At 44.3% G+C, this 22,049-nt stretch overlaps 1 protein-coding gene and 1 long non-coding RNA gene across 13 annotated transcripts in view; both read right to left on the bottom strand.

Annotated features, from left to right (window-relative positions):
* Positions 1 to 15,214, bottom strand: part of ZMYND11 (zinc finger MYND-type containing 11) — a 130,634-nt gene extending 115,420 nt beyond the window's left edge. For 2 of the 12 annotated variants that reach the window (XM_081820485.1, XM_081820490.1), the window contains exon 1: positions 14,771 to 14,937. The gene's annotated coding sequence lies outside the window, so the exon portion shown is untranslated. Of the gene's footprint in view, positions 1 to 13,950; positions 14,106 to 14,345; positions 14,437 to 14,770; positions 14,947 to 15,072 lie in introns of those variants that run through there. The other 10 variants (XM_081820484.1, XM_081820489.1, XM_081820481.1 and 7 more) reach the window with 9 other exon arrangements.
* On the bottom strand, positions 2,931 to 8,941 carry LOC145721616 (uncharacterized). The gene is made up of 2 exons (XR_014145427.1): positions 6,614 to 8,941; positions 2,931 to 6,156 (listed from the first exon to the last, which is right to left on the bottom strand). It is a non-coding gene; the product is annotated as an uncharacterized LOC145721616 (long non-coding RNA).
* Positions 15,215 to 22,049: the final 6,835 nt, after the last annotated feature.

Below are 22,049 nucleotides of genomic sequence, written 5' to 3'. Positions count from 1 at the left end.
GGGGAGGAGGGGGGACAGCATGGAGGAGGGACAGCTCAGGGAGGAGGAGGAGGGACAGCACGGGGAGGGGGGGGACAGCGTGGAGGACGGACAGCACGCGAAGGAGGAGGACCGACAGCGCGGGGAGGATGGAGACCCTGAAGGAGGAGGAACAGAGCCCAGAGGAAGGACAGCACCATCTTAAGAATGTGCTAGAAACCACTGAATTGTGCACTTAAAACACAAGTCTCAGAAGCCAAAGGACATATCGTCTTATTCAAGTGAGGACCATACACAAAAGTAGAATTACAGGAACCTTCTATGCTTCAGTAATTAACAGTTCACCATATATTTTAAATCTATAAACTATTTTCCTCAAGTTCCCAAGACCTAGTATCAAACATTCAATATTGTATATAGCAGCTTATCCTTTTTTAAAAAAGATTTGTCAGAGAGCGAGAGAGAGAGAGAGAGAGAGCACACACACGTGAGAGAGCAGGGGGAGGGAGAGAGGGAAAGGGAGAAGCAGATTCCCAACTGAGCAGGGAGCCAATGCCGGACTGGATCACAGGACCCTGAGATCATGACCCCAGCAGAAGGCAGATGCTTCACTGACTGAGCCATCCAGGCATCCCCATAGTAGGTTATCCTTAATAACAGAAAATAACGGTGATTAAGTATAAATTATAAAATTCTGTTGAAAAAAACCCTAACCCTAACCCTCTGCCAGCAAAAAATATCAAAGATTGATATTTGAAACTTGGCCGTATAAAATCTATGAAAAGATCTGTGCCTACATAAAATATTAATACGAAGGTATTTTTTGTTTGTATTCCTATTTTGACTCACATTACTTTGTGCTTTTACTAATTAGTACTCTGAGTCATGTCCTGGATATTTATGAAAATGCAGACCAAACTATGCCAAACCTCTCAAAAGAATATAATCTACTAGTCTACCTCCAAATTTATGGTTTTCATAGTATCTAAAGGTGAGCGCACTAGAGTTTTTAAATTTAAATAAGGACCTTTAAGCTGAAGTATGCATACCTCTAATCACCATATTTATGTTAAGAAATTAATCACACGACAAGGAAAAAAGCTTTCCAACAAGTTACTGTGACAGGACTTAACGTAAGTAAAAAACAATAACAAACAAATACTTAGTTTATCCTTATTTAAAAACAAGACATGGGGGCACCTGGGTGGCTCAGTTGGTTAAGCGACTGCCTTCGGCTCAGGTCATGATCCCGGAGTCCCGGGATCGAGTCCCACGTCAGGCTCCCTGCTCAGCAGGGAGTCTGCTTCTCCCTCTGACCCTCCTCCCTCTCATGCTCTCTGTCTCTCATTCTCTCTCTCGCAAATAAATAAAAATCTTAAAAAAAAAAAAAAAGGCAACCATTTAAAAAATAAATAAATAAATAAAAACAAGACATGTAAGAATTGTTGAATCATTACACTGTACATCTGAAACTAATATAACACTGCATGTTAACTATACTGGAATTTAAAGAACTTTTAAAAACTTAAAGATGCGGGGCGCCTGGGTGGCTCAGTCATTGGACGTCTGCCATAGGCTCGGGTCATGAACCCAGGGTCCTGGGATCGAGCCCAGCATTGGGCTCCCTGCTCAGCGGCAAGCCTGCTTCTCCCTCTCCCACTCCCCCTGCTTGTGTTCCTGCTCTCACTTTGTCTCCCTCTCTGTCAAATAAATAAATAAATAAAATTTAAAGATGTGTAAGTCTTCAAAATAAGTGATTTTTTTTTAGCATTAAAATTTCCTTAAAGCAAGGTGACGGAAATCAAACAAAAATTAGATAGATACACACTACCTGCTTAAACTGAGTACAGAGACAGCAAACACGCATTCTCCTGATAAGCCACGGTCATCATCACACACACAGACACCTGCCTGCCCTGCACCAGGGTTCTCAACCTCGGACCCTCTCACGCAGCAGACGTCTGTGTTGTGGGAGCTGTCAGCAGAGTCCCTGGCATCTACCCACTAGACATGACAATCTCCCAAGGCATGACAATCAAGCATGTCTGCATGTCTCCAGACACTGTTGAAAATCCCGCGGGGAGCAAACTCACCTTTACACACTAGTCAAGCTTCTTACATTTGTGGACTTGACTTTTGTAATTGTCTATCCCCTTACTGTTCACCAGTCACTGACACACTAACCTCTTTCTAGTGTGCATGTTTCTCAAGATTCCCTTTCCCTTTAAAATTTGTTTTAAATGTCTACCCACCAAATATCAGACCACCACCCTGATGACAGGATCATGGTGCAGGAGGGTAGTTCTTCTCTGAATGAAGGGTAGGGTTTTTAGATCCCTGCTACCACTGATATGAATTAGCCTTTTTAGATTCTTTGGTCTTAAGTCATCTCTATGCCCAACGTGGGACTCAAACACACAGCCCTAAGATCAAGAATCACACACTCCAGCCAGCCAGGTGCCCCTGGTCTTGTTCTAATGTTCAACCAAAGCCAAAAGTGCAAACACTATATCCTGTCTTAATTCACTTTTCTTAAGACTGCTTTTGAGGCCAAACATGTTTTCAAGTTTGTTTTCTTTTTAACATGTGTGACCCTTGTCTACACAAGTGCTGCTCTGTGTTCTCTATTTTTAAAGACACAAAACTACAGGGGAAAACTGTCCAATTAACAGAAGTCAAAATAAGAGCAATTTTCTCGTATTTTATTTGTAGCCATGAACTTTTGGATGAAATAAAAGATATAAACATGAAAATCAGCATGGATTCTCATTATTTGCATATTGCACATTTGTGAGTTCACCTGCTTGCTGAAATCCGTACTTAGGACCAGTGGGCCATCGCTCAGGACAGGGCAGGATCCCAGCTGCAGGGGAACCGGGGCTGCCTCCTATTCCAGCTCAGACTGTCAACGGTGTCCTTTCTGCAGGCTACTTAATGCCACATTTTTCGCATTTTTGTGCTCTGTGCTGGTGATCTCCTGGTGTGAACAGCCCAAGCATGGTGCTGAAATGCTGTGCTGAGCCCAGCAGGCCATGGCTGGCTCTGGGGTGTCAAGCAAGCATCCTTCAGGTACTCAATTATGGTTATGGGGCCATCACCCAGAACCAGGGAGGAGAGAAGATGTGCCCATTTGTGCCTGAGGTCAGTCTGGAAAGTGCTCAAGGATCTACGGTGCACAGAAGGTGGAAACGCAGCAACATTTGTGGACCCAGGAGAGGAAAACAAATCAAAAAGTGTAGTGGACAGCACCGTTGTGAGGCTGACAGCCAAGGAAATTTACAGTCACGTTACCTGGGGTTAGGAAAACACTGAATCTTCCTCAGCTAGTAGTGCTGGCTGGCTGGCGTGTTTCAAAAAGGGACACCCCGCGAAAAAAGTTAAATTTGGCAGACAAATTTATGCAGTAAAAGGGTTATGGAGAAGTTTTCAGCATTGAGACTGGCTTTTTTACAAGGATTTTAGCAAATGACCCTGTAGCATGGAAATGGCATTTTGGTTCACAAAAATGTGACCCGAGAGCTGGCAGGAACATAGGCCTGTATTTCCCCCACAGGCAAAGGATCCCGGTTGGGGAATTCAGTGTTTGCGGTGACCTGACAGCACAGGACTACGGTGAATAAAAAGAATCAACTGTAATTATAATAAAATGTCTTTACTTTTTAAATGCTTTAAATAGTCATTTTTAGGACACTGTAACGCAAACACCCTGAAAGCGGGGATATGAAGAAAACCGAAGCTTCTACCATATTTCTAGTTAGACGGAGCCAGCACGGAACAGATGCCACCAGACAGAAGACGTACTACTTGACCTAAGGATATGCTCATCACATTATTTCCTAACACGTCTGGTAAAATGACACAATCACTGTCTTTTAGGAACTTAAAAATCTACAAAACAGGGCACATGATGTTTGTGTTGGAAATCATTGTTAAGTGATCACTCATTTACAGCAACCATACTAGCAGATGCTGAGTTTATGAGAAGGCTTAATTTCTCGAATATTTTTTTCAAGGGGATTTTATCATGATTTGCAGATTGTATACTAGTAAACGTTAACCTTGAATAAGGACAAATAACCATTCTGTCTTCAGGACCAACCTAAGTACGTATGAGCACCATGATGAAGGGACAGAGAGCAGAGGGACACAGGAAACAGGGCAATTTCATCCACGGCAAAGAGCTTACACTAACAGTAACACATATCACCTAATAAATGTTGGAATGAATTTAATCTCCGTTTATAACGACCTCTCTTTCTTCCTAATACATTTGCCTTTAAAATACCATCTCTTTAATGCATAAAATTAGACCAAAGTTTGCAGTTGAACTTTTCCATTACGTACATTCTGATTACATGAGAATCAACTATAAGTTAAACCCTCAATTATTTAGCAGTCCCTTTAAGGATATTTTACAATCATGAAGGAGCAAATCTCATTTTACTGTATGTATATTTTTATTATAATGAATGAGCAACAGAAGAACTAAGAAGTTACATGACCATTTTCCAGATCACAGACCGCCAATCACGCGAGGGGTGAGAATACGCGGCACGTGGGCTCCTGGCACGCACTCCTGCACCGATGCCAAACCTCCAGAAAAGCATGCATTCAGGCTGACCTCTGACCTCTGAGCAGGATTGCATAACACACAGTCCGGGCTTGTTTCTTACACTGTCTTTGTTGAACGGATGTTATATACATATCAAAGTTTATACCACCTTTGAAAACGTAGGAAATACTGGATTACATATTCCAGACAACCTGACACTTTCCGCATCTTCCACTGTGAAGTGTATAGCAACAGGCGGACACTGACAAAGTCTGCCAGTAAATTTGGCACTTTCTGTAGCTAAACTGCCAAATACCTGTTATTTTAATACAATGTCTGTTTCTAAAGTACTTCAAGTTTTAATTTGGTGAAAATGTGTTTCCTGTAATCTTGAAAAAGGGTATGACAAGGCTTGGTCTCATATCACCTGCATAGGCTGCCGTGTTAAGAAGGATTCTGAGGAGATGGGGAGTGCAGGTACGTCTGCAGATCCCGGGTGGGGTACGGGACTTCCTGCACGGGCCCTCTGTCGCCCAGCGGAGTAAGTCATTCTGGAAAGTGGAAGATGAGCTGACATGAGAAATCAAGTAGGATCTGGGGCCCAGATGATCGTGCGGTGCCTACACCATGCAGGCAATGAAGACAGAAAGCAGCATTCTTTTGTCCATCTACGTGCACCATGTCCAGCACTACGCTAGCTGTTACACGGGAACTTCAGTCAGGGTTGTCAGGTCAAGGAACTGGGAAGACGATTACGGGGTAAAGCTTCAATAATAACAAACAATAGAAGAACTAGCGGAGGCTAAAGCGGTCAAATTGAGGGGACAGATCACTGAGGGTTGGCAATAAGGTGAAGACGAAACTTGGCAGAGAACAAAAATGCCCACCAACCATAAAGCAAATTTTGAGCTGACTTCAGCACTGGAGGTGGAATGAGGAGGGGAAAGGTGGATACCCAAGTAAAAGTTACAAAGTATTATTAATACAACCAGTACTACATTAAAATATAAATCACTACTGAAAGGATCAACAATTACTGGCTGAAGTTAAGTTTTACATAGAGGACAGCAGGAGAGGAGAGCGGACTCCAAAATAGCCTGAATGACAGGGTGAGCAGCATCCCCTGGGGCCGATGAAGGAGAGGAGGACGGGCTCCCAGTTACCTCCACTCACTGCTCAACAAGTGTCCAAGCCATGGCGCAAAGAGGCCCCGAGCAGAGCCAGTGGCCGCCCAGCCTCAGTAGGCCAGCATTCAAGTCAGCATGTCATTTGGCAGAATTCAAATTTCTCTCAATTGCTCCCTATAAATCAAACTTCCTGTGATCCTCTTCCTATTATTTATAGTATTTAGACATTCGAGGAAATGGTATCTCAACTTAAGAACAAATACTGCCTCCTACTGGTGACATCCGTCTAACATTTCCCACGCTGCTCTTCAAGGTGAAATTCCGAAGAACATTCCATAGGAGCGCCTGGGTGGCTCAGTCTGTGAAGCGTCTGCCTTCAGCTCAGGTCATGATCCCAGGGTCCTGGGATGGAGTCCTGCATCGGGCTCCCTGCTCAGCGGGGAGCCTGCTTCTCCCTCTCCCACTGCCCCTCCCCCCCAACTCGTGCTCTAATAAAATCTTTAAAAAAAAAAAAAAGAACATTCCATTTAAAATGCATTTCAAACAACAGCAAGTACTACAACTTCTGAATGTATCTGGTAATCTAAAACTGAGAAAATTGTGTACAGTTAAGAAAATGTGACGACACACTCTAAAAGCTGTGTTTGTCACGTGACATACAAGTAGAAAAAGTCAGAGGACCGACAGCAGCAGGAGATGAAGTGTGGATGGGGCTGCGCCCGCACCACCAACCAGCACCAAGGGAGGCTGCCCGGGCCACTTCCTCCCCTTTCAAGCCCACCTGCTACACACCCTGGCTTCCACAGAACTAACGAGCCGGGAGAAAACCCAGCTTGAAACTGGACTAGTGGTTGCTCAGTTTAAGTCACCTGAAAATAACAGACTAAAAGCTACTTTTAATAATCCTCAGAAAATAAAATTTAACTTTCAAATCACTCAAATCAAAGTTTCTTACCTGAAACAATCCAACATGAGTACAGATCGCAAGTGAGAGGCTTCCTAAAATTATGTGTATCTAGAATATAGGCGTGCAGAATAGTAAAAGGCATTTCAAAATAAAAGATAACCGGTATTCTGACATTATATATTAAATGTGATATTTTTAAACATAAAAAATATTAAATTATAAGTACAAAAGAAAGGGGCGCCTGGGTAGCTCAGTCGGTTAAGCGTCTGACTCTTGATTTCGGCTCAGGTCATGATCCCAGGGTCCTGGGATCGAGCCCTGCGTCAGACTCCCAGCTCAGCGGGGAGTCTACTTTAGATTCTCTCTCTCTCTCTAATAAGTAAATCTTAAAAAAAAAAAGTACAAAAGAAAAATAAATCACCTTGAACTTTATATCCTCTATAATCTAAAAAGAGAACACCTCTAATGATAAATAAAATGCCTGAAAAGTCTTTTTAAAGACAGTATCAATGGAAATCCCAAATAAATTAACCTCAGTTGTTCTTACTGGAAGGCCTTAGCAGTTAAAGTAGATGTGCTACACATCAAAACCAATTGCAAATTAAGGACTTGATCTCCCAGATACCATTTCTCAGGTGCAGCTCAGAGACGGAAAAACCACCAACAGGCAGATAAATCAAGAATCTACAAAAAACATGAGAACTTCCTAACAGCTTTTATGCTGAGATAGTCTCCCCATGCAGAGCCTTCTCAATGCTTACCCTTCATTAAAAGACTTCTTAAAAATCTTTCCACAGCTATTAAATGAGAAAACCGTACTTAATATCCCATCCCAACATCCCTTCTGAGAAGCACCAATGGTCTGGGTCTGCTCATGCTACAACTCAATTCATCTTCTCTCTTCACCATATGTCGCTCATATTACTTTATTTTAGGGAACAGGAAACACCTACTGAACTCTAAAGCCTCAGCACTTAGTGCTACTTTCAAGAAATTCGCTACTTCCATCCAAATTGAACTTATTCTGCAAAAGGAATGCTAAAAGCTTCCTCAAGACAATGCCCTCCCCTAATACAGCAAGAACACTCATGTTGGACTTCACTCTGAAAATGTTCACCCTTCTCTTCTATGCCTGAGGATTAAAATAAAGACTGTAGGTTCCCCCCAACACCTGTGCCAAGTTATTTTTTTTTTTTAAGATTTTTTTATTTTATTTATTTGACAGAGAGAGACACAGCGAGAGCAGGAACAGAAGCAGGGGAAGTGGGAGAGGGAGAAGCAGGCTCCCTGCTGAGCAGGGAGCCCCACGCGGGACTCGATCCCAGGACCCTGGGATCATGACCTGAGCTGAAGGCAAATGCTTAACAACTGAGCCCCCCAGGCGCCCCTATGCCAAGTTATCTTCCTAGTGTGAGCTGCCAGCAGGAACAGTAAGACAAAGAACCCATTATCGATGCCTGCCCTTCATCACTAGCTGTTATTACCAGTGAAACTACAATTAACAGGAACTCTGCATTTGGAACGTTCTGACTACCAGCAGGTACCTAATACTCCTTTCTTCCCACCACCTCCTTTTGTAAGGGCAGCAGGCATAGTGTTACATTCTTTTACTATTCTGTGCTTTTGCGGGAATGTAAGTGCACATTTGGAGGATGAAGATACGTCAGTATGAAGATCACAGTAGTTGGTGAATTTTAAGGGAACAGCAACCAAACAGAATATAGGTGCGGCAGTCATACACTTGAACGCAAAACCCATCTGATCCTGTACTCTGTGTGACCTCCTGCACTGTTAATATACCTTCTGAGTCCACTGCCTTCTTGTAAATTATAGGGTACTTACAACTATAACAACATAACTCATCACATCATCTGCAATAATACTCCTTACTGCAACTCGCTGTTGCAAAGATGAAAGCAAGAACACAACTGCCTGGGAGAGTAGGTGCTCACTAAGTGGCCCCCCCTTTTTTAAAGAATTTATTTATTTGACAGAGACAGAGCACAGATAGGCAGAGCGGCAGGCAGAGGAAGAGGGAGAAGCAGGCTCCCCACTGAGCAAGGAGCCCGACGCGGGGCTCCATCCCAGGACCTTGGGATCATGACCAGAGCCGAACGCAGACGCTTAACCGACTGAGCCACCCAGGTGTCATCACCCCCTTATTTTTTTTTTAAGATTTTATTTATTTATGAGTGTGTACACAAGTGTGCACACAAGCAGGGGGAAGGGGAGAGGAAGGAAGACTCCCTGCCAAGCAGAGAGCCCGATGGGGGACTTGATCCCAGGACCCTGAGACCAAGACCTGAGACAAAGACAGACACTTAACCGACTGAGCCACCCAGGCGCCCCACCTAAGTGACCCTTAAAAAAAAAAAATGGGGCGCCTGGGTGGCTCAGTTGGTTAGGCGACTGCCTTCGGCTCAGGTCATGATCCTGGAGTCCCTGGATCGAGTCCCGCATCGGGCTCCCTGCTCGGCGGGGAGTCTGCTTCTCCCTCTGACCCTCCCTCCTCTCATGTGCTCTCTCTCTCATTCTCTCTCTGTCAAATAAATTAAAAAAAAAAAAAAATGGTGCTGCCACAAGCAAGATGTTTACAATGAAACCCAGCTTTCTAAAACTGCTAAGGTAAGCTTCTAAAGGGACCTAATGTGAATATACATGCAAGTTAAAATGTATTCATGACAGATTGTCTTGCTATAAATCACAGTATCTTCCTGATTTTTAAAAAACTTAGCATTTTTTTTATCCCAATTGTGGGAATTAGTATTAGGTGACAAGCTCTCAACATACCCATTAAAAATTTTGTACACATATTTCTTTTGTGTTTACACAATAAATGCCTAAATGGTGAAGAAGATTCTTCCCTCTTTATATTTTAAATTTACTTAACATTAAGTAGATCAAACTGGAGAAAATATTAAAAATTTTAAGTGGGTATTCCTGTCACTTAAACGTTTAGCTCACATCTGGAGAAAATAAAAAATTATTAATCACAACAAAGTTGTTTTTAGTGGTGAATAAAAATCACAAAGTTACAAATCAGAATAAATTTGAAATCAGTGTAGGGGCGCCTGGGTGGCTCAGTCGTTAAGCGTCTGCCTTCGGCTCAGGTCGTGATCCTGGAGTCCTGGGATCGAGCCCCGCATCGGGCTCCCTGCTCTGCAGGAAGCCTGCTTCTCCCTCTCCCACTCCCCCTGCTTGTGTTCCCTCTCTCGCTGTTGTCTCTCTGTCAAATAAATAAAATCTTAAAAAAAAAAAAATTCAAAATCAGTGTTAAGGGGCACCTGGGTGGCTCAGTCGGTTAAGGGTCTGACTCTTGATTTCAGCTCAGGTCATGATCTCGAGGTCATGATCTCAGGGTCCTGGGATCGAGACCCCCCCCTACCCCGTTCTCAGTGGGGAGTCTGCCTGTCTCCTGCCTGTGCTCTTTCTCTAAAATAAACAAATCTTAAAAAAAAAAAAACCACTGTTAAACCCTCAAAAGTAATCTTAACTCAAATGCAATATACTGTAACTCACATACATTGTCCCAAAGCACTTAGACACTTTCTTCTGCCACACTCCCCTTGCTTCAGTAACTGTTACCTGGCAAGTGTCCAGTACATAGTAGATTTCATAAATAACAATGTTTCATTAATGAACTCAAGGTATTAAAACATACTGTACCTATCATAAGAAAACACAATACTTTAAAGTAATCTTACGAAACAGTAATTATGGAGTAACGACGACAAAGGCATTTAAAACAAAACTAGTTAATCTACTATAAATATTACTCAGTTTACAAAATAAATAAAACACCACACAAGTCTTCATCAATACACATCTTTTTAACATAACGGGATCTGCTAGACTTCTCTCTTCTCTGAATAGATGAGCCATATGCCTTTAAAATGTGGATTTAACAGTATTCCATTACCTTGTAATTTCTTTAATTTCATGTAAAGCTAGGCAAATATTTAGCCTTTTAGCTATCGAATAGAAAATATAATCAAAAAGTACAATGAAAGATTAAATGTCTAAATATTTACAAGTTCCACATATTTACCTCAATTTTGCAAATCTAAGCATCTAACAATTTGTTAAATGTCCCTACCAATAATGAACTACAAAAATATTTTTTAACATCCAAGTAAATATACATACTATCTGCATTTGTACATAACTTGTACATTAAGTATTATATAGCACTTTCACAATACAACTAAGTAACTTTTTAAGAATTTTCTGAGTGGAAAATTATTAACAGGCACACATATGTGCAATGAGATCTTTCCTTAAGGCAGTACAATATGTCTAAAATACTAAGGCTAAGACTTGCTTATTCAAAAAAAGCCATACTCTTGGGTATTTAGACTTGATTTTTATCTCCCTCCCATTAAACTTCATTTCTATCACTTTACTTCCTATCACAGGAATTCTCAAACTTTTATGTTCTACAGAGCACATTCTCTCACAACGCTGCTAGCTGGTGAGCGTGTGTTGGGATGGGGGTGTGCTAGGAGGTGGTGGGGCCTTCCATAATTTAAAGGAAGACTGCTGTGCTTTTAAGATGATCACTCATAGGATTTCTAACAGTGGAACAGCCTATGTGAAGAACTTTGCACAATGGCTAAGACTTGGTGAACATTCTCTATTTGGTACATAGTATCATGGTACTCATTTATGTTACAAACTTCTGAATACCAAAACATTTCAAAAATCAAGACCAAAGGACAGACCACTGATGAAACAGAATTTTCAGATCACTACTCATCTCCACAAAATCACTGCACCAAAGCAGATTTAAGTTGTTTTGAAATTTTGACAATGCCACTGCAAAAAAGTAACTCAAAGCTGTTGTGCAAGAAATACAGGTAGAAATTAAACTCAAATCCGTTATTTTTGTCAAAATTCCTAGAAAAAATATTGGTGAGGGATTATGAATTCCACAATGATCAAATCAAGAGGTAACAAGCAGTGATTCTTTATTCAGAAAGTCTTACTGCTACAAATGAATACAAAACATATAACCTGAAGCAGTTGCAGACAGGGTGACAGATGTGGGAAAAGAGAAAATGATTTCACTGATTACCAATGGTTCAAATAAGAACTCTTACACTATGTGCTTCAGTTACCCAGACCCTTCATCAAAGATACAGAAGTCATGATGGGTGGGTGTTGGGCACCGGGGGAGGGGGGCAGGGAGTCAGTGAGTATGGAGTTTAAGTCTTACAAAAGGAAAAGAGTTCTGGAGATGGATGGTGATGCTCTCTGCACAACAGCGTGAATTTATTTAATACCACTAGACTATACACTTTAAAATTTTCATTTTGATACATGTATTTTACCAATAAAGAGAATAAATGCAAAAAAAGTAATGACAAAAAGATCCTTAAAAATTGCTTCAAGTTAGTGAGCCCTGAGGAATATAACAAATTCTTATTTTCCAACTCTGGGATAACTAAAGTGAACACATGGAGGGATTCAGAGGTATGCTCCAACACACACAAATTAGTAACCAAGGCACACATAAGCATGCTATGCTGCAATTTCAGAGGTCCATTCCTTTCCACACCCGTTCCAATTATCAACCCAAACTGAATTTGATTCAACTGACTTGAATTAGTCTAATAGTGATTCATGCATCCATAGCCCTATGAAGTTGGTACAGTTATTATCCCTCTTGTTTTCCAGATGGGGAAACTGAGACCAGGCATGGCGAGTTTAAGTAATTTGCCTGCTGTGACTTTGCTAGAAAATGACAGAGGAGAGATTCAGACCCGAGCCATCTGGCTTTCAGTCATTTCAGTCTAATCTAAAGGACAAAAAAAAACCTAATCACCCTATTAAAAAAAAAAGTCAGTGTTAAGTACAAATTAAGGTTTTCAAACAGTGAAAAGTTTGTAACTATCATAAGGCAAAGTCTGGCCATTAACTCAATTTTCCCCACAGATACAACCTCTTTGCTTATATGATGTCTTCCAGGTAAAATTCAATTGAAGGATGGTAAAGGTAGGTAAAGAAAAAAGGACAACCAGAGGTTTAGGTCTTGAAGCATTATTAGGACAGCAAGCGATACCTCTACTACAAATGTTAAAATTCTTAATTTCAATTAATGTCTCAAGTATGCCAAAGGGTAGGAGTGTCTCTATTACACACTATCTAAACCACTCCTAAAGGAAAAGGGGTAGAATTACAAAAGGGTTAGAGTTTACATAAACACGCGTCAAATCAAGGAAACATGCAAGAGGACATCCAAAGTACCGACATAACCGTGTCCCAGGAATATTCAGCATGCGCTCAGGAGCGAAAACTAACACGTTCTGTGATTTTTCTTTGTAAAGCAACTACTAGTTGTGCGTATTTAAACACCTTACAACCGGTAACTGCAAAAATAAATTTCCCACTTTATAGAACGTAAAAGGGAGACTCAGTTTTCACATGAACAACATCTACGGGGAGGAAGTACCATGTAAAAGATAGAAATCCCGTTAAGCAAGGAAAAAAAATGTATTCATTCTGTCATAATCACATCCCACACCTTTTGATCTTTGATTTTCTAGCCTAGCCATCTCATAAAGAAGAGTCCACCAAAATAATCCCTGTAACCAGCGCCAGTTAGCCAAAGACGTGGAAAATAACACCCCTAAACAAAAATTCATATTCTATATCCTTATTGTACAAATTAGAACTCAGAAAAAAAATCACAAAGGTGACCTTGTTTACCAGAAAGCATTCAAACTTTTTAGGTACAACCAAGACTATCTCCCTGATAACTTCAAACCATTAATTAGAATCGATGACCCCAAAACCTGAAGAGGTTATGCATCCCACAATTAGTAAGCTACAACTACTCCATTTCTTAGTTGAAAAGAAAACAAGTTAGCGTTTTACTTTCTGCCTTTCAACGAACAGATGATTTTTCAGCAGGCTTACAGTGGGATGCAGGGCACCGGAGGACCCAGGACCCAAACCTCGGGAAGCCGGACTGCCGCTCCAGCCCACAGGCGCCCGTTCCCCGCACAGGCCACCTGGCACCTGCTCGGCGCCCCCGGACCCCCCGGAGCCCACCCGGACCCCCCGGAGCCCACCCGCACCCGGGCCCCGCGCGCACCGCCAACAGCATGCAGCCGGCCCGCACCCCCGCGCGAGCGGCCGTCCACGTGGAAGCTGGGGGCCCGGGCCGCCCCAGGAGCCCCGCAGCCCCCGGCCCCGCTCCGCACGCCGTGCCGAGGCCCCAGGAGGACCTGTTGAGGCGCAGGCCTCGCCGCCGCGTAACCCGGCCCCAGGGGACGCGGAGCGGGCCTCGCCTGGGTGCTCGGGGACCGCCCTGCCCGGCCGCGGCCGCCGCCCTCACACAACGAGCCACGCCGGCGCCCGTACCCCCGCCCTCCCCCACTCACAGGGCCGCGTTCCGGCGGACCCCAACCCGCGGGCCCCAGGCCTGGCCGCGCGGGAAGGGCCGGCCCGGCGGGCGGCGCTCACGCGACTCCCCGGCTTCCGGCCCGAGCAGGCCCCGCGCGGTCCTCCTCCTCCTCCTCCTCCTCCTCCGGCCCGCCCCTCCCGGGCCCGCCGAGGGCGAGGGGGCGCGGGCGGGACCCCCGCAGGCCCCGCCGCCCCCGCCCGCCTACACAAAGCCCGGCGGGCCGCCCGGGGCTGCTCGCGGGAGGGCGGGCGGCGAGCGCACCGCACCGGCTGCCAGAGAGGCTGCAGCCGGGGCCAGGCTCCACAAAGCGACGGCGCCACCGTTCGGACGCCCCCGCCCGCGCCCCGCGCCCGCCGCGGCCGAGTCTCCCACCATTATGTTCCGGTCCTCGCCGCCGCCGCCGCCGCGCCCGGCCCTCCCCCTCCGCGCCCGGCCCCGCCGCCGCGCCGCCTCCTTCCCGCCGCCGCCGCCGCCTCCCGGGCCCAGGCCTGCGGGGAGCGCGGGGGGGTGCTCCCCGCCTCCCGGCCTCCGCGCCGCCTCCCCGCCTCCCGGCCCCGCCGCCGCCGCCCGCCCGCCGCCTTCCTCCCCGGCCCCCTCCCCGGGCTTCCCGGCGGCTCCCCCACGGCCCGGCCTCCGCTCCGGCTCCCCGCCGCCCGCCGCCCTCCCCGGCTCGGCGCTTCAGGGGCGCCATGTTTACAAGCCTCGGCCGCGGAGAGCCGCGCGCGCCCGGTCGGGAAGGCGGTGGCGGCCGGGCGGGCCGGCGGGGGCGCGGGGGGCCCGGCGCCGCCCGCACTTACGGGGTCTCGGCGCCGCGCGGCAGGCCCGGGGGCCGGGGGCGGGAAGTTGGGCCGCCGCCGCCGCCGGGGAAAGTTTGCGTCCTGCGAGGCCGCGGCGCTGCTCACATGGCGGTGTGTGCGCGGGGCGGCCGCTCGCCCGGCCCGGCCTCCTGCACCTCCGCCCGCCCGCCCGCCCCCGGACTTTATTGTGTGGCCAGGCCGGCCGCGCCGCGGGCTCCGGGTGCGGGCCGCGGGGTGCGGGCCGCGGGCTCCGGCTCCCTCCCGGCCGGGCCGGCGCCGCGCACGCCCACACCCACACCCACCTTCCCTCCGTCCTGTCCTCGGCGCCTGTCTCCGAATTTGCTTCAGCATATTCTTACATATCCACACATGCACTTGATAGCGGCACACACGTGAAGGCTACGTACGTGCGAGCACGCGGGAGCCGGGAGCCGAGCGCACAAAGCTCCCGGCGCTCGCAGCATCGTCAGGCTCGGACTTGCGGGGCTGGGGGCGATGCGGGCCCACGTCTGCTCCGGGTGCGCTGCCGTGCGCGGGCCGAGCTGCCGGGGCCTGGGCGGGCGTCAGGGTGTGGGTGAGCAAAACCGGTAACCTGCTTTTGATGTCTCGTTAATTGGATCATCAAAAACACCTGCAGGGAGGTGCTAGATTCCCCGGGTTCATGCATGCACACACGGGACTGTCGGAAGAACAGGACCACCCATTATCAGTTGGGCAAAAACAGTGCAAATCTGTGTAAGGAAAAGCAGCTTCTTTTTTTCGTTCGTAGTTGTGCATCTAACAGAGAAGATTCTAATGTATGGTTTACTAAGTCTCAGAGATAAGCAGACTTGGATAGATAGATGTCGCATATTTTCCCTAATGACCTTTCTTCACTGGGAGTTTGGAAGGAAGACCTGTCAACCAAAATTTCTTACTCCGGTTCTCCTTGGACATATGTACCTGCAAATCATTGGGAAGAGACGGTCCAGGAAATTTCGGGATTCTAATCCAACTCATCAATCTGCTTTCATCGCTGGCCTCTAAGACGAAGAGTTTAGAAATGGGTAGTACTTGCGTAGGTGTTCTATGATGCACCCACTCACAGCCCTGCTTCTGATACATCTCAGAGAGTTTTTGGTTAGATCAAGAGACGTCACGAAATAATTTTAACTCATTTTACACATAAATACATGTCATTAAAATCCAGCAGATGGGTTAAAGGGTGTCAGAAAAAAATCAAGCCATACCAGGTTTGAATGCTGGACCAGGAATTCTAGCAACAAACAGCTTTAAGTAAATCACTTTTTTGTTTAAAGTCATCTATAAAATAGAGGACTGCATGGTTCTGTGTATTTCGTGGAGGCTGCTCAAGTAAGACAAATTCATGTGGGTATAAAAGGAAGCTTACCTTTAAGGAAAGAAGTGACTGCATAACTCCACATCTTTCTCCAATTAAATTGTATAGGCATCATTTCAATGTTTGTACCCAGATACTATCTCTCATTCTATCTAATGTAAGTTAATTTATCCCCGGATTTCCTATTTGTTTTGCCTAGAATTTAGCCCTTGGTTCCATTTTGCCTCCAGAACAGTTTTATTTACCTCATTCCCTCAGATGGGTGAACATGGAGGAGGGGATGTGGTCTGAGCCAATGGTTTGGGGCCAATGATTTGGGGTGGGGAGTTGGGGGAGGCCCAGAAGACCAAAATAGTTACTTCCATACAACTTAGGTTATACCATGATTTTACCTGCCAGACTGCAAGGAGAGGACGAGGGTATCAGAGAAAAGAGAAAAGGAAGAGCAGTGGGCCATGAGGAGTGGTTTACATCAACTGGGACATGTTTCTAGTCCTAGAAACTTAGCACCACCCAACAAATGACCCACAACAGTCCTAATTCTTCCCAAACTCCACCAGCATTTTGTACACTTAACTAATACTTGACTTGATCAGCATATTACTTTTTCCAGCTTCTGCTTTAAGAAGTCTTAGTTAAATAGGAAAGACATGAATTATCCAACAAATTGATATGGAAAATATGTCTCTTTAAAAAATAAATTCTAGGGGCACCTGGGTGGCTCAGATGGTTAAGCGTCTGCCTTTGGCTCGGGTCATGATCCCAGGGTACTGGGATGGAGCCCCGCATCAGGCTCCCTGCTCAAGGGAGGAGCCTGCTTCTCCCTCTCCCTCTGCCATTCTCTCCACTTGTGCTCTCTGACTCTATCTCTCTGTCAAATAAATAAATAAATAAAATATTTTTAAAATAAAAAAATAAATTCTATCCTTGCATTAAAAATAACCCAATGTCTTAAATGTCATTGTAAAAACTAAAAATCATTTTCCAATAGACAGGAGAAAATATAGGTGGGTATTTGTAAGATTGAAGGCAGAGAAGACTATCCCAAGTCCTAAAGAAATGGTTTTTATCACAAAAGGTAAGAGTGATAAATTTGGCTGTATAAAAATACATGAATCCTGTAAGTCAAAACCAGATACAGACCTAGTTAAAAATATGCCCTCTGGTGTTACAACTTTGACCCTTTATAAAGAGGGTCTTCTAATACCCTCCCTCCTGCTTTGTTCACATATGAGGACCAATTCAGATTTCTTGGGACTAGTGGAGAGGGATAGTTCACAGCTAGTGCTGGGGACTCCTGTTGAGTCCTTGCCTCAGTGTGTTCCTGGTTTGCTAGTATGTAGCAAGAATGAGTTCACACAGGTGTTACTGAAATGCATTGCTTTTATTTATTTTGCCTTTACTATTATGTTTGATTTTACGTTTTTGTTTTGCATTAAAGATTGACTTGAGAGCATAGTCTTAAGTATATAATGCAGAATAACTATGAAAAAGCGTCAGGAATGCAAATGAACAGCACATTATAGAGAAATTGGTAAATAGAAAGTGTTACATTGTATTACCTTAAGTAATGTAAACAAGGGAAGTAAACAGGTCCATTCCAATGTTTTTCATGAATAGGGACTCCAAAACACATAGCATTTCTTCTGATTTAAAGTAATAGCAACTGCATTTTCAACTTACAAGAATGTTTTTTCAATAGCAAATTACCCTTGTAAGTGGGAAGACTGTACAAGTAAAAGGAAAAAGCAAACTGGGAGAATGTGTATATACAAATGCATCTGCAATAAATGAGAGCTAAGGTAACAGTCCTCAGATACAAAAAGCAGGGTGCCTGGTGGCGCAGTCATTTGAGCCTCTGACTCTAGGTTTCAGCTCAGGTCATGGTCCGGGATTCGTGAGATCGGGTCCCATGTCGGGCTCTGTACTGGGTGCAGAGTCTGCTTGAGATTCTCTCTCTCCCTCTCCCTCTGCCCCTCCTGCTCATGTTCTCTCTCTTTCTCAAAAATAATAAAATAAATCTTTAAAAAATAAAGAAGCTACTTCATATCAATAAGATACATACCAACATACCCCTCAAAAAAGGGACAAAAATCATTGGTAATTTATAAAAGAGGAAATGTAAACTATTAGCAAATGTTGACCAATAATCAAGTTGACAATAAAATGACAACACAACAGAACACTGCTTTTCTTCAAATGACAGAATTCTTCAGTGATTATATTATTGAGGGTGAGAGAAATGGACACTCATTCACTAATGAACTGACTCGGTATGAACTCTTGAAATAGCAAGCCTGACAAAAATTCCTATCTTTGACCCCAAACGTCCACATTTAGAAACCTATCCTAAAGATTCTATTTGAGAAACAGGCAAAAATGTACAAACACATTGTTCATGTTCGCCCCTACTTGAAACCAATGATTTTTCTGCTGCATCTTGAATAAAATCAAACCCTGCTCTTGGGCATACAAGGCCCAGCATCTTCTGGCACCTACTTCGCACCTAAATTTAAATTCATTATGCATTTCATTCCTGTCTCACTGACCTTTGTCCCACCTCAGAATGGTACAAAGTTTGTCCCCTCATTATAGAACATCTTTCTCCCATCTTCCTGGGGATAATCCTACTCCTCAGGTATCTATCTGTTCAACTGTCACTTCTTCCAAAAGGACCTTCCTGAGCCCCCAATCTAAATTGACCTCTTTATTTTCCCCGGAACACAAAATTATTTTCAATGATATATTTACCCCAGTGTACATATAGTGTTTATAGGTTTAGTGTTTCTAGACAGATGAAAGGATTTGGTTTCTATAGAATACCCAGGCACTCAATAAATATGGCTAAATGGAAGAATTCCACAGATAAAATGGGTGATCTCACCGCACTTGACAGAGCCCTGTCAGGATATTACTGTTTTTGCTTTTAAATAACATACTTTACTGGTTTTGCTTTTAAATAACATGCTAGTGGCTCTGCCGATCAAGTAGTGTAGTCCTTCTCAACACATTAATTAAAACTACATGTTAATTAGATCATGTTGTACTTAGGTTAATAGCTCAAGGGTTGTGAAATAAAGAATCTTGTACATGCAAGTGTCCCAAACTTTGAGAGGAGCTGTGAAATGTTCTCTCTATCCATGGGTGTGTGTGTGTGTGCACGCACACATGCATGCATGTATGTGTGTATAAAACAGAAAAGGTACGTATACCTGGGCTAATATTCTTGAAGCACATTAATATGTTTTCTCCTTTGCATTTCCATGCACAAGGTCCCTAGTTAGCCCGAGGCTCACTATCTTGAAGGGCATCAGGATTGTCAAAGCAAGAATGTATACAGAAGAAAAGTTAATACAAACTGCTGACACCCCAAATAGGAAATTTTAATCTGCTGCCAGACAATAGGGTTGCAAGCATGGCTTTGTTGAGAGAGAACACAATTCTCCAACAAGTTATTTTTTCTCCACTTTTAACATATTTAGAAACGGGTCTGGCATAGCAGACCACTGAACCTCACCACCCAGGGAGGGCGCTGGGGGAGGAAACGGGGCGGCGGGGGGAGGGGAGGAGGCAAGAAGCTGGTAGTGGGGTGTGCAACTGCCCAGGGTTAGACACTTTTTCCAAATATTTGGAACTCAGAAATATTCAATGAATTAATGAATGGGGTTCATCACAATGTTTTTTGCAGTATCAGTACAGCCAAATGGAAAGATTTTTAAAAATAGGGGCACCTGGGTGGCTCAGTCGGTTAAGTATCTGCCTTCGGCTCAGGTCATGGTCTCAGGGTCCTGGGATTGAGCTCCTCATCGGGCTCCCTGTTCTGCGGGAAGCCTGCTTCTCCCTCTCCCACTCCCCCGCTTGTGTTCCCTCTCTCGCTGTGTCTCTCTCTGTCAAATAAATAAATAAAATCTTTTTAAAAATTAAAAATATATATAAAACCACATATACATATGATTTCCATTTTGTTAAATATTAGAAGGAAATACCATGGAAGAAAATGTCAGTGCATATGTCTTTGGGTTACAGGTATCTTATTTTTAAAAAATCTTTGCTTATAATCAGGAAAAAAAAACTGTTAATACTAGTCTGAGAGACTGGTTGTTCCCCATTTATGGAATGACACTGTGTAGGTATCCCTCACTTGAAAGAATATCTACTTTTCAGAAAGCTAACTACAAAGTTAAATTGTATAGAATCTTATTTTCCGTTGATTTCTTTAGTGTATAGAGAGATTTGTGGCTGCAATCTACACATAGCTCACATCCCAAAATTTATATGAAAAGCCAAAAAATATAACTCTTGGGCAACTGAAGCTAATGAAATGAAGTGTAAAACAGATCTGTGTGGGGTAGCTCATTGTGAGAAAAGGCTTACAAATGTGTTACTTACCAATGAGACTAAACTACTCTAACTGACCCAAAGTGAGTTTGAGTCATTCTTGCTTCACATTTACTACGTTGTCACAATCACCAGGCAACGAGATCTTATCCAGACATTCTTTGTAGAAAACAGATAAAGAGTAGAGGAGAAACGTACTTTAGAGAGAGACAGCACCTGTGAGATCTCTGAGAAACCCGGCGCTCCGTAGCACCCACTTCAAAATTCACCAGTCCAGAAAGGGGAATTAAGAAGTAAAGACCTGTCTGTGTTCAAAACCACCAAACAGATAGGTTTGCAGTATAAGATGCTAGCATGGCAATGAGTTACTGGCAATAAAGATGTAGCATGGGAGTGAGACTGCAGATTATCCTTGTAGTAGCAACCCTTTTTACTCATTCGCCTTCAGGGACGCTTCCTGATGTGGGAGAGAAAGGCATGACAGTCAAACTTGCATCCATGGGACTGTGTGGTCTAGGTGAGTGACGTCTCTTAAGTGTACTACGGCCCCCCCACCAAGAGGATAAGAACTATTTTTTAATAAAAGAGAGAGACTAAAGTGAGTGTCCATGTGCTGGCCGCTACAGACGGCAGACGAATAATTACTCTCGGGGCCAATAAAATGTTCTCAAAGACTGTACCTTGATTTTACAAACTTCGTTTGATTTTATTCTGTACCTTTCTGGCTTCTGATTGGATTTTGCCAGCCTTTCATATTAGATATTGATGTTTTAGATAGGAATATAGTTTCTCCCAATCTTCCCTACAAGCAAATTAGCATTCTGGTATTAAATTACTATATAATGAGTTTCGTTAGTGTTGCTTAGTATCCAAGTGCCTAACAGCCTGTGGTTGATTAAAAATCATGTTTTCCAAAGTGGAAAGCTGCGGACTGAACCTTGTAATGGCAATTACTATTCATAGAAGTTGCCATCCTTTGTGGCTCAGACTGAAGCAGGTATTATGCATATTTCAATTTTAAAAACATTCCAGTATAAACTAAGAGATCTGTTTCCCTGGAAAGCAGAATTCCCCCAGTGCCTGTGTGGCTTCTTGGGACAGCCCTCTTCAGACCTCTCCTCTAGGGCCCTGGGCTTCAGCCTTGGGTCCAGGCATTTCTTCAGGGTCCTTCCTGTGCCTCCTGAAAGCTCTCCTCCTGCTTCTGTCTGTGAATGGACAGGACCAACTTGAAGGAGATCCTCCCACACCCCGGTTAATTTGCTTCAGGGCATTTAAAGGAAAGCAGAACCCCATGTCTTTTCACTGGGAGCTCATCATACAAGCTGAAAAGGCTGTTTGTGTAGGTGTGTGTCTTTTTCCCTCCAAAATTCCCTCCAAATTCCCTCCTAGTCTTTTCCCTGTCTCTCTCCTCTAGCACGACATAGCAAATGTGCACGGGCTTTGGCACTGGAGCACCTGAGTTCTCATTCCAACTAGCCACGAGACCTGTTGAGGAAGGGCCTCTGTTATCACTACCTGTCAGGAGCATGGAGTTCTGACATCAGATTGCTTGGATTGGAACCCTAACTGCCACATTCTCTAGCTGTCGACCTTGAGCAAGGA

Source organism: Leptonychotes weddellii, chromosome 5 (assembly GCF_054177405.1).
Source record: "Leptonychotes weddellii isolate Sample4059 chromosome 5, ASM5417740v2, whole genome shotgun sequence".
In the NCBI taxonomy this organism is placed as follows: domain Eukaryota; kingdom Metazoa; phylum Chordata; class Mammalia; order Carnivora; family Phocidae; genus Leptonychotes; species Leptonychotes weddellii.
The sequence above is the reverse complement of the archived record's forward strand: the minus strand, read 5'-3'. Positions and strand labels throughout refer to the sequence as shown.